The sequence below is a fragment of the Lepus europaeus genome, chromosome 8 (genome assembly GCF_033115175.1).
Source record: "Lepus europaeus isolate LE1 chromosome 8, mLepTim1.pri, whole genome shotgun sequence".
Classification (NCBI taxonomy): domain Eukaryota; kingdom Metazoa; phylum Chordata; class Mammalia; order Lagomorpha; family Leporidae; genus Lepus; species Lepus europaeus.
In genome coordinates, this window is record NC_084834.1 from 129,723,477 (window position 1) to 129,739,479 (window position 16,003).

The 16,003-nt window shown below is 56.2% G+C and overlaps 1 protein-coding gene across 1 annotated transcript in view; it reads right to left on the minus strand.

The window, feature by feature from the left end:
• The window catches only part of DLGAP2 (DLG associated protein 2), a 441,306-nt gene that overhangs the window by 205,195 nt on the left and 220,108 nt on the right, over positions 1-16,003 (minus strand). The window lies entirely within an intron of this gene.

A 16,003-nucleotide genomic window follows, 5' to 3' on the forward strand; every position in this document is an offset into this window, starting at 1 on the left:
TGCCTGTGTCACGGAATTCTCTCAGCTTCTGGCAGTGCGTTCAGAGAGATCCCACTGCATGTCAGGAGCTAAAAGCAAACACGAACACCTCCCAGGCCTCACAGATCCCCCGGGGCCAGGCTTCTTCAGGACCTGGCTGGCTGGCAGGGGCGCGGGGATCGGGCTGAGGTGTGACTTACGAAGCATGCATCTAAGGGCACTGTTCAAAGAGGTCTGAGGACAGCCACACGTCCACCCCTCTCTCAGTCCCTCTGTTCTCAGATAAATAAGCAGCAACTCACTAAAAATAACAAAAAAGCACACACACACATACACACAGATACACACACATACACATGCATACACACACATACACACATATACATACACACTCAGATATACACACATTACCCATAGATATACACACATAAACACATATACATACACACATATTACACACATACACATACACACATACATATACATACACATATATACACATACATACAGATACACACATATACACACATACACACAGATACACACACATACACAATACACATAGATATACACACATAAACACATGCATACACACTCACATACACACATACTACACACATACACATACATACACACATACATACACACATATATACACATACATACAGATACACACAGATACATACATACACACAGATACACACACATACACATTACACATAGATATACACAGATAAACACATATACATACACACATATACATACATACACACATGCATATACACACATATACACATACATACACACACATATACATACATACATGTTACACACATACACATACACACATATACACATGCATATACATACACACATATACACATACATACAGATACACACATATACATACACACATACACACACTCACATACATGCATACACACACGCACACAGTCGTGAATGAGGTCTCCTGCCCTGCTGCCTGAGGCAATGGCCCAGGCCTCTCTCCCAGGCTGCTGCAGGGGTGGTGTAGGCCCTGCTGCTCTGCCATCACACCTGCACTCCATACACCGCACCTCTGCACCTCATGCGGCAAACCTGTGTAAGTCAGGGTATAGCCATGACAACTGTAGCTTCACGCTGTACGGCTCTACACCTCCCATCGCACCTGTGCAACCTGTGTCCCATTCACGCACCTGAAGCATTACCTGTGCGCCCTACATCACAGGGCACCTGTAACCTTGAGGCAGGGCTGCGCATGTTACACTGCACATGTGTGCACCTCTGTAGGCAGCCTTTGGACAATTCAAGGCCAGTCTTGGCTTGTGGAGTTCTTGAGATAAGAAAGTCACATACTCCCATCCTGAAGGAGGATGATAATCAAGAACGCTCTGTTAAAATTATCTGTGCCACCGGAGGCCCCGATAAATTGCTTACGTATGTTGTTATCTTTTGTGCTTCTTTGTGCTTCTTTGTGCTGGTCATGTATAAATACCACCGAGACATTGGAGTAAACGAGCCTTGATCAGCCTTGTTGTCTTGGCTCCATTCTCTGCGCTCGCTTGTCTCTCTTTTAGGTCCCTCTCCCTCCCTCAGGTTCTGTTCGACTGGTGCGGCTGACCCACACACACCTCACCCTGCCCTTCAGAGTCACCGTATCAGCCATGGCGGTGCTGACGGCTGCGCCTGTGTGGGGCACGGAGATGCGTGTTGCTCCCCTTGATGAGAATGAATAAAAACATTGCATAAATAACCCCTGTTACATGGAGAGGCTGTGCCTCTTCTCATGCTTTCAGGATCGACTGTGATGCGTTTGTACAGGGATCTGGGTCCAGCCACACGTAGTGAACAGCAGCCGTGCGCTGTGGGCATTTGGTTCAGAAAGTGGTGAGGGTTAATCATTTGAGTTCCTGCTGGTGTCCCCCAGAGCAGACGGCCACGCGTGGTGCAGGGGTCAGAGACAGGGAGGCAGCACGCGTTGGTGGTGGCACTTCCCTGCAGGTTCCCCCGCTCTGCTTCCTCTCACAGCCCTGACCACGCTCGCTGGTACTTACAGATATGTCAAGGCCAACAACACAACACTCAGTGGCTGACCTGGGGAGCTCAGCCCAGTGAGCACTGCGGACTCACCGGCTGCAGCCAGCCAAGGGGAGGGCCATGGCAGCCATGGCCTCTGACGAGGCAGGGGCGGCCCCACTTGGCCTGCAGCCATGGGCTCTTGGGGCACAGTGCACCTCTGCTCAGCATCAGCCACACACGTCGAGAGGCCCGAGGGCCAGGGAAAGCAGGCTGAGTGACACAGGTGTCCCGGGGATGGAAGCCGTGGGCCCTGGTCGGGAGAGCGCCTGCAGGATGCAGACACACGATGCACGGGGCTGCTCCAGGCTGCACAAACAAACCCAGCTCTGACACTAGCTGTGCGTGCCTGCTCTGTCGGGAGCTGGGGGACAATGACAGAATGGGATACGCCGTTCTATCAGGGCAGGGTCAGACAAGACGTGTCGGCAACGCTGCCTGACGCGGTTCCCCAGGAACCACTCAAGTCCTGGCAGAGACCCCTTCTCAGGGCAAAGCTGAGGCTCGCCTAAGAGCCAGGAACTCAGTTCTGTTGGAGGCGGAAACAGTGAAAGATGAACCTAGGGATTACCTAAGCCATGCAGGGTGACCCTGAGGGGCCCGGCGTCCCGCCCCACAAAACCACTAGAGCAGATGAGCACCGTGAGCCACCGAGGAGTAGGCACGGCTCCCTGAGCAGACGCGTTCCGGTTGTTACAGAGGGAGACTCACGCGGTCCCCTGGGACACAGATCACACACTGTGGGTCAGGGCCATCACGTGTCAGCTCTGTGCCAAGGTCACGGTCCCTGGACAGGCACAGGAGTGACCATTGCCGGGCAGTGATGGGTCACACACTGTTGATCAGGGTCATCATAGGTCAGCTCTGTGCCAGGGTCATGGCCCCTGGATAGGCATGAGAGTGACCACTGCCGGGCAGTGATGGGTCACACACCGTGGGTCGGGGCCGGCACAGGTTGGTTCTGTGCCAAGGTCACGGTCCCTGGACAGGCACAGGAGTGACCACTGCCGGGCAGTGATGGGTCACATACTGTTGATCAGGGTCATCATAGGTCAGCTCTGTGCCAGGGTCATGGCCCCTGGATAGGCATGAGAGTGACTGCTGCCGGGCAGTAATGGGTCACACACCGTGGGTCGGGGCCGGCACAGGTTGGTTCTGTGCCAAGGTCACGGCCCCTGGACAGGCACGGGAGTGACCACTGCCGGGCAGTGATGGGTCACACACCATGGGTCGGGGCCGTCACAGGTCAGCTCTGCACCAGAGTCACAGCCCCTGCTGCCCACAGGAACCTGGAGCAGCGATGCGGTCCATCCTGCTGCTCATAGCACCATGTTCTCCCCTGATGGCGCCAATCCTGGACGGGGCATTCGCAAGGGAATGGCTGCTTTCCCTGGGTTTGCCAGGCTGGGCACATATAGCTACCTGCAGTCAGGAGGCTTCCGGAGCAGACGGCAGGGAGCCCGGGGGATCCGTGGGAAGTGAGGGCTGCCTGTGAGCCCAGTGGCCAGTCCCTGCCCTTCCCCCTTCACGTCAGCGCCCATACATGGGAGAATGGTACTCAACGTGTTTTAGTGCAGATGACTAAATTAGGGGCTGCTGAAAGTTCAGCGCAGCCCCAGATCCAGAGCAGAGTGTCATGGGGTGACAGTCATTCTCCGCCACTCTTCCGCCACCACACGCACTCACACACACATTCGTACATGCACATACACACGCACACTTGCATACACGTACACACTTGCACATGCACATATACAGGTACACACACACAACCACATGCACACACACAAGTCATATATACAACCCACACCCACACATGAGCACATACACAATCAGAGCCTCAGCTCAGGGACGTACAGGGCCCATGAGAGTCCTGGGGCTTGGCCCGCAGTGGAGAGGGTGCTGTTCCCATAGGTAACGTCTGTCTTTTCCACGGCCACAGGAAAGAGTGGGAGGCCCCAGCTGGCGGCTCAGCAGCAGAAGCAGCCAGAGAGGGGAGTGAAGGCTGTGCTGGACACGCACAGAGGAAACCACGCCAGGCTGGCATGGAAGGTCAGCTCCATCCCCCAGCCTCAGGGCCAGAACCAGGAGCCTTCGGGGAGATGAGCACCATGCTCTGCTCTGCTTGCAGCCGTCAGCAGCGGGAAGCCGGTTAAGGTCCCGGGACCCCTCTGGCAATGGCAGGGCCACACCCTGGCTGCAGCAGAGGGAAAACCTGGGGTGCAAGCCCCTCCCACACTGTGCTCTGAGCACCCCGGAGGCACTTGCTCTGGAGGACGGTTGGCCTTCCCCCGCCCCCACCGTGTGGCTGTTCCGGGGGCCAGACCTGGCCTCCCGTGTAGCTGTTCCAGGGGCCAGGAGGCATCAGAGAGCCTGGTGCTTCTGCTGGGTGAGGGCTGCCAGGCCCCCACTGGCCTCTCGCTGGGAGGAATCATGCATGTCCCCTACACCCCGCAGCCTGGGTGTTACAGGCGACCCCGGAACCCAAGACAGAAGGACCCGCGGACGGTGACAGCTACGGCGGCTTTTTGGGTTTCTACAGTGCTTTCCTCTGAGACGCCCTCGGGGGAGCAGAGCTTGGAGACACCAGCGAAGGAACAGCTTCCTGACCTCCGACGGCAGCCGCACAAGACGGGCATTTGAAGTGAACCTCCCCACAGGGGCTCATCCATCAGCCGCGTCACATGTGAGCGTCCATATCGCGACGGCACTGCTGCCATGAGATTTTACGTTAAATCTACACAGCGGCGGTCCCAAGTACCACAGGGCGTCTATTATCAGACATCATTATCATTCTCCAGGAAAAGTCAGATGAAAACCATATGTGAACAACCACATCGAGATCTGATTTTCAGATTTCACACCTGCTTATCATTAGGTGACGCAGCACAAACTACCACCGAACCATGGCCGGCGCCGCGGCTCAGTAGGCTAATGCTCCGCCTTGCGGCACCCGCACACCAGGTTCTAGTCCCGGTCGGGGCACCGATCCTGTCCCGGTTGCCCCTCTTCCAGGCCAGCTCTCTGCTGTGGCCAGGGAGTGCAGTGGAGGATGGCCCAAGTGCTTGGGCCCTGCACCCCATGGGAGACCAGGAGAAGCACCTGACTCCTGCCATCGGATCAGCACGGTGCGCCGGCCGCAGTGTGCCTACCGCGGCGGCCATTGGAGGGTGAACCAACGGCAAAAAGGAAGACCTTTCTCTCTGTCTCTCTCTCTCACTATCCACTCTGCCTGTCAAAAAAAAAAAAGTTTAAAACAAAGTACCACCGAACCAGCCCAGTGGTCCCTGCAGCCCAAGCTGCCTCGGACAGTGGCAGGTGCAGGTGGCTCAGGAAGACACTGGGTGGCCCACAGTGGCCACTGCAAAAGCCAGGGTGCTGCTGTTCACTGTGGAAGCCATGATGAGCCTGGACTATAGCTGGCTTCACCTTCTGAACGTGGCTACGAGAGCCCTGTTACCTCCTCCCCCGTTCTCGCTCCATCAATGCCCATGAAGCTTCTGTTCCCCAGGACCCCGGGCGCGAGGGCCCAGCCGTGTCCCTGCAGGGGCCTGAGTTCTGAGCTCAGCCCTCTGTGGGAGGTGCACATCCTCCCTCTGGCTGCCCCTGCTCTGGGAGCCACATCTCTGCCTCTGGGGCAGGAGCTACACCGACGCTGTCACTGTGTGCAGTGAGCGACCACAGTGGAACCACAGCTCCTTCCAGGGCTACCTCCGAGAGAGAGAGGAGCGACCTCGCTGTGGGAATCTCAACGGAGAGGCCCTCCTGCCCTCTGACCTCCGTGACCTCTCTGACACAAGGGGGTCTCAGACTCCTCCTCGGGGCAACCTGCGGCTCACCCTGCTGGACGCCCTGCTGAACAACACTGCCCTCGCCCTCCCTGTGTCCCTGTGATGCCCAGGCCCATGGGTGTGAGGCGCTGCCCTCACTGGGCACCCCCAGTGCACTCATGGTTGCAACCCCTGCAAAATGTCCCCCAGAAGTTCTCCCCCACCACATCCCCACAAAAACCTTTCTTCCTGGAATCTGTGAAAACTGTGCTGCAGAGACAGACACGGATCCTCCCCTGCGGCCCCGGTCTCAGTGTCACCTCCGTCATCCACCCCCGGGTCAGGGTTGGACCACCCAGCCAGGACCTGGAGTCCATTGCAGAGTCAGGACTGCAGGAGGCACCCCCGAGGACCCAAGCGTGGCCCTGTCCTGCTGTGGCACAGGGACCTCTGGGCATTGCCGACAGTGCCGGCCTGCTTGTTGCGATTCCTCTGAACCATCCACAGAGCTGACATTCTCCAGGTTTTTCCTTTTTAAACCAGCAGGGAAAAGACCATGCTGCTTGTGCACAGCGTTTAACAAAACGCAGAGTGCAGCGAGAGGCACTCGGGTCAGGAGCCGTGCCGTGCTGTGCTGTGCCGTGCCGTGCTGTGCCGCTGCTCGGGCAGACGCTCGTGCCTACAGAGCCTCAGACAATGGGCAGGGCCTGCGAGAGGGAAGTGGCGCTCAGAGGGCTGAGGGCCAGCACACGCTCCACGCCGGGAGTTCTGTTCCTAGAAGCTACGGTGCACACCAGGGCCACGAGGGCCACGTGGGTCCCAGCACCAGACGCTGACCCCAAGCAGGATTCCCCCAGGCTTCTTCTCAGAAAGTGGTAACTGGCTCCTAGGAAAGCTTGTAAGATGCAGCTATGAGACACTCCCACACACAGACACACACAGACACACATGTACACAACTACACACACATCACACATGTACCACACACACACACAGACCCTCACACACACACAGACACGTACACTACACATACAGACCCTCACACACACAGACACACATGTACACAACTACACACACACACATGTACCACACATACACACACAGACCCTCACACACACACACGTACACTACACATACACACAGACCCTCACACACACAGACACACATGTACACAACTACACACACATCACACGCACACAACCACACATACACACACAGACCCTCACACACACACACACGTACACTACACATACACACAGACCCTCACACACATGCATAACTACACACACAAACACATGTACACAACTACACAGACACACATGTACACAACTACACACAGACACACATGTACACAACTACACACACATCACATGCACACAACCACACATACACACACAGACCCTCACACACACATACACGTACACTACACATACACACAGACCCTCACACACATGCATATAACTACACACACAAACACATGTACACAACTACACACAGACACACATGTACACAACTACATACACATCACACACACACAACTACACATGCACACATCACACACACACTACACATACACACAGACCCTCACACACATGCATATAACTACACACACAAACACATGTACACAACTACACACAGACACACATGTACACAACTACACACACATCACATGCACGCAACCACACATACACACACAGACCCTCACACACACACACGTACACTACACATATACACAGACCCTCACACACATGCATATAACTACACACACAAACACATGTACACAACTACACACAGACACACATGTACACAACTACATACACATCACACACACACAATTACACATGCACACATCACACGCACACTACACATACACACAGACCTTCACACACAGAGACACACATGTACACTACACATACACACAGACCCCCACACACACACGTATTCAACTACACATACACACACAGACCCTCACAGACACACATGCACACAACTACACATGCACACTACACCTACACACAGACCCTCACACACACACACATGCACACAACTACACATACACACATACCCTCACACACACATACACACAACTACACATACACACAGACCCTCACACACACATATGCACACAACTACACATACACACACAGACCCTCACACACACACATGCACACAACTACCCATACAGACCTTCACACACTCACATGCATATAACTACACACAAAGACCCTCACACACACACATACACCCCTATACACATAGACCCCCCCATACACACTCACATACACATTCCCACTCACACACAGACATACCAACACCCTCCACACACCCACATATATACACATACCTACTCACACACCTACACACATGTCCATACCCCCCCTCACCAATATTTACCAATACACACTCACCCCCTCACACATCCATTCCCCCCCACATCCACACCTAAATCACTCACATACACACACCAACACACATACACATCCATGACATATACTCACACACATCCATACCCCCTACACCTATACATACCCTGACACACACACATACCCACATATCCTCACACACAACCTACATCCACACACCCCACACTCACCCACACACACTTTCTCACACACACACCCACACATCCATTCCCCCAGAGACACTCACACCACACATCCTCACACCCACACACACTCAGACACACACCTTTGAAGATGCTAAAATAAGTGAAGCAAAAACAGGCGTGATCCTTGAGACAGCACCACAGCACAGCTCTGGGTAGGAGCAGGGCTGATAAACCATCTCCTGGATATTTAATTACACGCTCGGCCAACTCCTCCCGGCCCCCAACAGGAAGGAAAAGGTGCGTTCTAGAGCTGACCGACTCGAGAGCGAGCCTGCAGCCATTTCTACTAGTGTCAGCTGTGAGACCACCCCTGCTGGGCGGGGGCTGTGAGACCACCCCTGCTGGGCGGGGGCTGTGAGACCACCCCACTGGACGGGGGCTGTGAGACCACCCCTGCTGGAGAGGGATTGTGAGACACACCCCTGCTGGACGTTCCTGGAGTCCTTGGCCTCCAAGGTGCTGGAGCCACATCCCTGGCATCTCTGTGTTGCTCCTGGCTTCTGGACCACACTTTCTTATGGTAGAATTCACACACGAGAGGGAAGCACAAATGACACTCAAGGGCAAGGGGCAGCCATCAGCCTCTCGTCTCTCCCAAGGCACTGCTTGTGCCGGCAGCTGTGGTCACCACTCACGGACTCAGTGGGAAGGGTCGGCCACCTCTGACAGGAGCTGATGTGGGACACATGCGGGCTCCTCCTGGGCAAGCAGGGGTGAGGACCCGTGGCCCAGTGTGGGTGGACGCTTGTCCCAGTCCTGGGTGTAGGCTGCCCGGGGCCTGGACATGGGCATGTGCTGACTTCTGGTCAGGCCCGGCCCCCTAGCCGCGTCTCGCTGGCATCTGGCTCGACTGCCCCAGGAAGAGCCTGAGTCTCCATCTGTCCCCGACACCTGTGCCAGGTAGAGACAGACCCCTAATGTGCAGCATCACCAACAGGCTGTGACCAGGACCCCAGGGACTGCTGGGTTTCATGTGGCTCTCCTCATCCCAGGAATCACAGCTTGTAAGAAACGCTGGCTTGAAAGAGACCACTTCAAAACCACCTCGAGCACCTTGGGCAAAACTCAACTTGCTGTGTGCGGATGAAGATCAGTGCTGGGGGTCAGCAGCTGGGTCAGCAGCAGGGGTAGGAGCAAGGGTAGGCGCCGGTCAGCAGCTGGGTCAGTAGCAGGGGTTGGAGCTGGTCAGCAGCTGGGTCAGTAGCAGGGGTAGGAGCCGGTCAGCAGCAGGGGTAGGAGCAGGGGTAGGAGCCGGTCAGCAGCTGGGTCAGTAGCAGGGGTAGGTGCCGGTCAGCAGCAGGGGTAGGAGCCGGTCAGCAGCTGGGTCAGTAGCAGGAGTAGGAGCTGGTCAGCAGCTGGGTCAGCAGTGGGGGCATGAGCGTGTTGTCCCATTGTTCTGTCAGCAGCCGAGCCAACCATGAAGGGCAGGGCAGTGTCCTGAGCTCACAAGAAGACCAGGTCAGCTGGGGCAGCAGGACGGCCTGGGGTTTCAGCTCTGGTGGGTGTTTCCGTGGGACCGACACTCAGTGGAAACCCTGACATCCAGCTCTGGGGCACTGGGGGTGTGGGGAGTGCATGCACATAGATGTGGGGGAGCCCAGGGGTAGGTCCTCCCAGAGTGCATCAGGAGCTGACATGACCCAGGCCGCAGGTCCATAAGGAGTAAAAGCAGCAAGGGGGGGAATGATTGCACACAGAATCATACATGTGCACACACATGCACACACATGCACACATGGAATATACACCACACGTAGACATACTCACAGATCTGCACACAGCATACACATACGTACACATGCCCACACACCACACAATGCACACACGCACACAGATGCATGTGTATACTCACACACGCATACACGTACCACGTGCACAGAAATCCACACACAGACTTGTTAGCAGAGTCTAGCCTGCGCAGAGGCTCTTGGGCTCAGCACCAGTGACCCTGCTGACCAACAGGGCCCCCGAGTCTTGCACCCTTAGCCAGCTGACACAGACTGAAAATGGCAACACTGAATGCGCTGAGCATGGCCCACAGCCGGCGGCAGACACGGGCTCTCCTTCCCAGCACTGAGATGGCCGACGCTGCGAGCAGAGATTCCAGGGGCCTCAGGCAGGTGTGAACTTCCTGGAGAGCTCGTCACCCGCTCTCTCGCGCGGGGAGTGATCGGGAACCGCAGCCCAGGCCTGCTCCAGAGCGCAGCTCAGTGCTGAGCACAGGGCCACAGAAGCTCGGCCACACGCACAGACTGGCTGGGACAGTTTCCCTCGGAGCCTGCCTTGGACTCAGCAACTCCAATGCACAGATGACCAGAATGTTCTACACCTGAGCTCTGTTAAAATCCCACACGTGTTCTGGGGCTGGCGTTGTGGCTCAGCAGGCTAGCCAATGCCCGTGCAGCTGGCCACAGACATCAGGCCAAACCGCGTTCAAACCACAGCTGAGTGTCCCTTCACTAAAAACATCTGTGTACAAGCGATTTTTCTTCGCTTGAAACAGTGACCATGGTGTGAGTCGGTGGAGCGGCCTCCTCGTGGTGGACAGCAGGCCTGCACCGCCCACACGGCAAGACCCATCTGCGGGATTTCTCCACCCCCAGGACCAGGTCTGTTTGCAAGCTCGTTCTTTTCAAACACCCTCTCGAACGTCTTCTAACCGCACAACGGCACCTCACTTGTTGGCATCTCCTTTGAGATGTGGCTGAGGATCACAGGTCACTCGTTACCCAGAGCTGTACCCACTGTGTCTCCCACAGCCAAGCACAGCTGCACACTGACACGGAAGCCACGGGGTCATGTCCTCAGCAGCTGTGTGTCTGCTGGTGTCCTGGTTCCTCAGGGACACCTCTGAGAAGGCACACGGAGAGAATGGCCTCCCGGCGATGCATGGAACAGAGAGACATAGGCCGTCAGTGTGGCTGATGCTGGACTGGACCCTGGGGAGCACAGGCACCAGGGGGCGCTGACAGCAAACCACAGGGCAGGAGGGTGATGGAGTGTGGGGCCTGGAAGCTCTGGGCTTTCGTGCTGCTGGGCGGGGCCGGCGGGGAGCAGGAGACTGCAGGGTGCTTCCTGGGTGAACAGGAGGAGGAAGAGGGGGAGGAGCAGAGAGACGAGCTGGGCCTTCACCAGGACGGACAGCCGCTGTGTCCCGGGCAAATCCTGTGTCCTCGCGTGGATGTCAGAACCCGCACGGCGCTCAAGGACCCTGGTGCCCTCGCTGTCCCCTGTTCACGTGGAGCCTCTGCTGTGTTAGGAGGACCATGTTCACGGGGTCTTCTGAAGCGACTGGGAAACTCTCCACTGGACATGGGAGCCTGAGGTGGACCCCCGACGGCTCCAGCAGGTGGGCAGACGTGCGGTTCCCCAGGCGAGCTCCCTGCTTCCCTGCTGGCCTAGGCCTGGCAATGGTAATCTGTAAAGGAGTTTTCCCATAATGGAAAACAATGCCATGTACTTGTCATGGAACATCCAGAATATAAGAAAAAGAAGAAAGAGCAGAGAGGGCCGGCCCTGTGGCATAGTGGGCTAAGCTTCCACCTGCAGTGCTGGTATCCCATCTGGGCACCGGTTCTAGTCCCAGCTGTTCCACTTCTGATCCAGCTCTCTGCTATGGTCTGGGAAAGCAGAAGATGGCTCAAGTGCTTGGCCCCTGCACCTGCGTGGGAGACCTGGAAGAAGCTCCAGGCTCCTGGTTTTGTATTGGCCTAGCTCTGGCCATTGCAGCCATTTGGGGTGTGAACTAGTAGATGGAAGACCTCTCTGTCTCTCCCTCTATCTCCAATTACACCTCTCAAATAAATAAATAAATAAATGTTAAGAAAAGAAGGAGGGAGGGATGGGAGGGAGGGAGGGAGGGTTGGGAGGGAGGAAGAAAGAAAGGAAGAAAGGAAGAAAGAAAAAGAAAAGATAGACATCCAGAGATCTATTTCTAAAGAAAAGCATTTTTTTATATGACTACATTTTCCGGATAATTCTGGGGTGATTCCAACCTGGAGATGCAGGCTGCGGCAGTTCCCAGGTTTGGGAAATGTCATAAAACCTCGGAGGGACTGCGCGTGATGTCACCGATGGACTCCGGGCGTTTGCCGGCCACTTTCTTCCTGCGGGGTTGAAGGTGACCTCCTGCTGCCGACAGTGAGAGCACAAGCGTGCTGACTGCTCATTCATCCTCACCACGGCGCCCCAGAGTCTCAGTGCTGGGCACAAAGCCTGCTAACACTTCCACAGCCTCCGGTGCAGAGAGAATCTGTACCGAGGGAACGCTGACCACTCCGCAAGTGTCGTCAGCCTCACCACAACGTCTCCTGAGTTTAACAACACGCCAGGGAACTGGACGTCGTCACCGAGCAGAGCCGTGCGCTGGGGCTGTGGTGAGCTTGACTGACCCAGCTTTTCAGCAGAGGGAAGGAAGACGAATCTATGTTGACTGAACTTGCATTCGCCATGTTAGGAAGGTACTTTCAGCCCAAAGAAAAGTGTGTCTCGTTGAGGACGCAGAAGGTCTGGGCCCCCCTGGGGCCAGTGCCCATGTAGACACAAGACACCTGCTGTGGGCCTGGGGCCTCTCCCGGAGCAGATCAGAGACAAGCAGCCACAGAACCGAATCCCCCAGCCACCCGGGAAGCCTCACAGGTGCGGTTCAGCCTGCCCGGTCGGCTCCTCCTCAGGGCGTGCAGGCAGCTGGGGTCTTGTCTGTGTGTGGCCCTTGGAACTCCCAGGTGAACTCGGGGCCGAGTCAGAACCTTCTTTGATACTGGCTCAGCAGTGCTGCTGACCCCAGGGACCCCAGGGTGCTGTCCGTGGTCTGACATGTGGACAGCCAGCATTTAGGGCTGGGGACGCACAGGGGTCAGAACACTTCCTGAGTGTTGAGCCAGAAGCTAGCAGGGTAGCCCCAAGGACAAGGAACTCTGTGGAGGTTGTGGACACAGCAGAAGCTGCCTGCAAAGCCTCGAGGGCCAGAAGCGCTGTCTTCCTCCCTCGCTGACCTGCACATGGGGCACTGGCTCAGCTGCTCTTTGCGGTCCGTGCTGCTGAGCCAGCGGGGCTCAGCCGCTTCTGGGACACAGACTAATTAACACGCCTGCCACACATGTGAATCCGCTGGTAATCGAGCAGCACCACTGTCAGGTGCTTACAACCTCACAGCGACCGGCGAGGATCTCATCCGCCGGGCACAGGAAGGCTGAGTGGGGCCGGCCCTGCCCGTCACCAAGGGGAGCCCAGCGGACTCCAAACGCCCTGCCCCTCAGCTTCTGATGCGACAGCAACACCTTATCCCCCAGAAAACACCAAACGTGGACGGCGACTACAGAGATGAGCTGTGGGACGCCTGGAGCGGGGGCAGGCGGTGCCCCCTAGTCGCACCCAGGAGTCTTGGGGCCACAGGGACCCCTGCGAGCGGGAGGTCTGCTCCCCCGCAGCCTCACTGCACACCGGGTTTAGCCTCGTGTGTGCTAACCGAGAGCTCTGCCTTCCTGGCCCAAGGGCGTGACACACGGAGCAAGGGCAGCCACAGCGCCGCACCAGCATGAACTGTGGACGAGGGCAGCGGCAGCAACACTGGTGCCACCGAGGAAATGATCCGTGTGGAAACCCAAGTTTTATCGAACATGAATATTCATGATCCATCCGGTAACTGGCAGTGCCGGTAAACAGAGCCACACGAGGCTTGCTTTCAGGTTCCGACAAGGATTTATCTGAACTGGGCTTTGCTTATTCTTCCTGGCACCAACTCCTTCAGCCAGCTAGAAAGACGCTGGGCAGTGACCTGTTCAAGGTCACACAGCAGCAGGGGGCCAGGGCCAAGGTCACACAGACAGCAGGGGTCTCTGGGGAATTTGTCCCCACCCCCGTTCAGAAGGGGAGGAGGCCTTGGAGGGGCACAGGTTCCCTCCCCACTCTTATCCATGAACACACTGAGAACCCAGGGAGCCAGGGGCAGCTCTCCCCCTCCAGGGATGGCTCTGCCTGCCGTGGTGTGAATCGACCAGAAAACAACGACGTCATCATCACCTCCCGGGTGTGTGGAGGGAGGCCGCTGAGGGTCATCACTGCCCAAGGCCACCTGCCCTCCCGACACCCACCACAACACCAGCAAAGCAGTGAGACACGGTGGGTTCTGCCATGTACCTGTCACTCACAGGACTCTGTGCTCCGAGGGGGCGTGGCTGTGCAGTGTGTGCAGCTGACCCTTTCCCTCTGGGTACACATTGGGGGTACAGCTCGGGGAGGGGAGCTTGCACAGGGGCACCGAGCACAGAGGGATGGAGGGATGGGGGCTCCTGGCCCACAGCACAGTGGCGGCTGCAGCAGACTGTGGTGCTCGTGTTAAATGCACAAGTATTACTAATCCCCCGTGCTCACTGCACAGAAGTGCATCAAGCTGTCTTACACTTTACCTAAAGTGAGGACATTCCAGTTGCTTCTTAAGTTGGTTACATTAACACTTTTATTCTTGTTTCATGATGCCTAAGCCACCACCTTGGGATTTGGCAAAATGGAAAATAATGAGATCATTTTGATGCTGTTATTCAAAACCAGTTATAACTGGGCCTACTAAGAAGAAAGAGCAGGGGATTTTCCAAGTAACCCAGTCAGACTGCTCAGTGGTAATTTCTAATTTTTATCGTGACTCATTCCCCAACTCTGATTGCTTCTTCCTCGAAGGATTATTCAAGTTGTATTCTTGTTTTTAAAAGATGTTTACTAATTTGAAAGGCAGAGAGAGAGGGAGGGAGGGAGGGAGGGACAGAGAGAGAGATTTTCTATCTGTTGGTTCACTCCCCAAATGGCCACAATGGCCAGGGCTGGGCCAGACCAAAGCCAGGAGCCAGGAGCTTCTTCCAGGTCTCCCACAGGAGTGCGGGGCCCAAGCCCTCTTACTCTGCTTTCCCAGGCACATTAGCAGGAGCTGAATTGGAAGGGAGCAGCCAGGATTTGAACCGGCACCCATATAGGATGCCAGCACTGCAGGTGGAGGCTTTACTGCTATGCCAGAGTGCAGCCCCTCAAGTTGTATTCTGAGGGAATCTTCTGCACTCCTTCCTAAACAGAGGCATACGTCGCTGCGAGTCACAGAGTGTGCTGGGTGCTCCCTCCACCCTCATCCTGCTGTCTCTGCCACCTGCCCCCCAGCCCAGCTCAGATGCTCACAGCAGGTCCCTCCGGGTTGTCAGCCAGTTCTGCTTTGGTCTCTTGCCTTGGGAACACCAGCCTCCCACAGTTCCCTGCTGATTCTGTCCACAGTTGGCCATCAGAATGAACTGAGCGGGCCAGCAGGCAGCCACTGCACAACTCCCACAGGCCAGGCACCAAAGGAGCCGCGGGGGTGCACGACGGGCCCCCTGGAGGTGGCTCCTTCCCATTCCCCAGACATGCTGAAGTGTAAGCATCAGAACTGTGCATTCCAGGGGTACAGAGTGATGCTCTGACATCCCTGGTTGTAACTCGCACGCCCTCTGCGACTCTTGCCACCATGTGTGTGCCGTGAGGACCCTATAGTCTGCTCTTGGCATTGCCAGCCTCGGCACCCTGGAGTGCAGTAGCTCACAGCTGTGCCTGT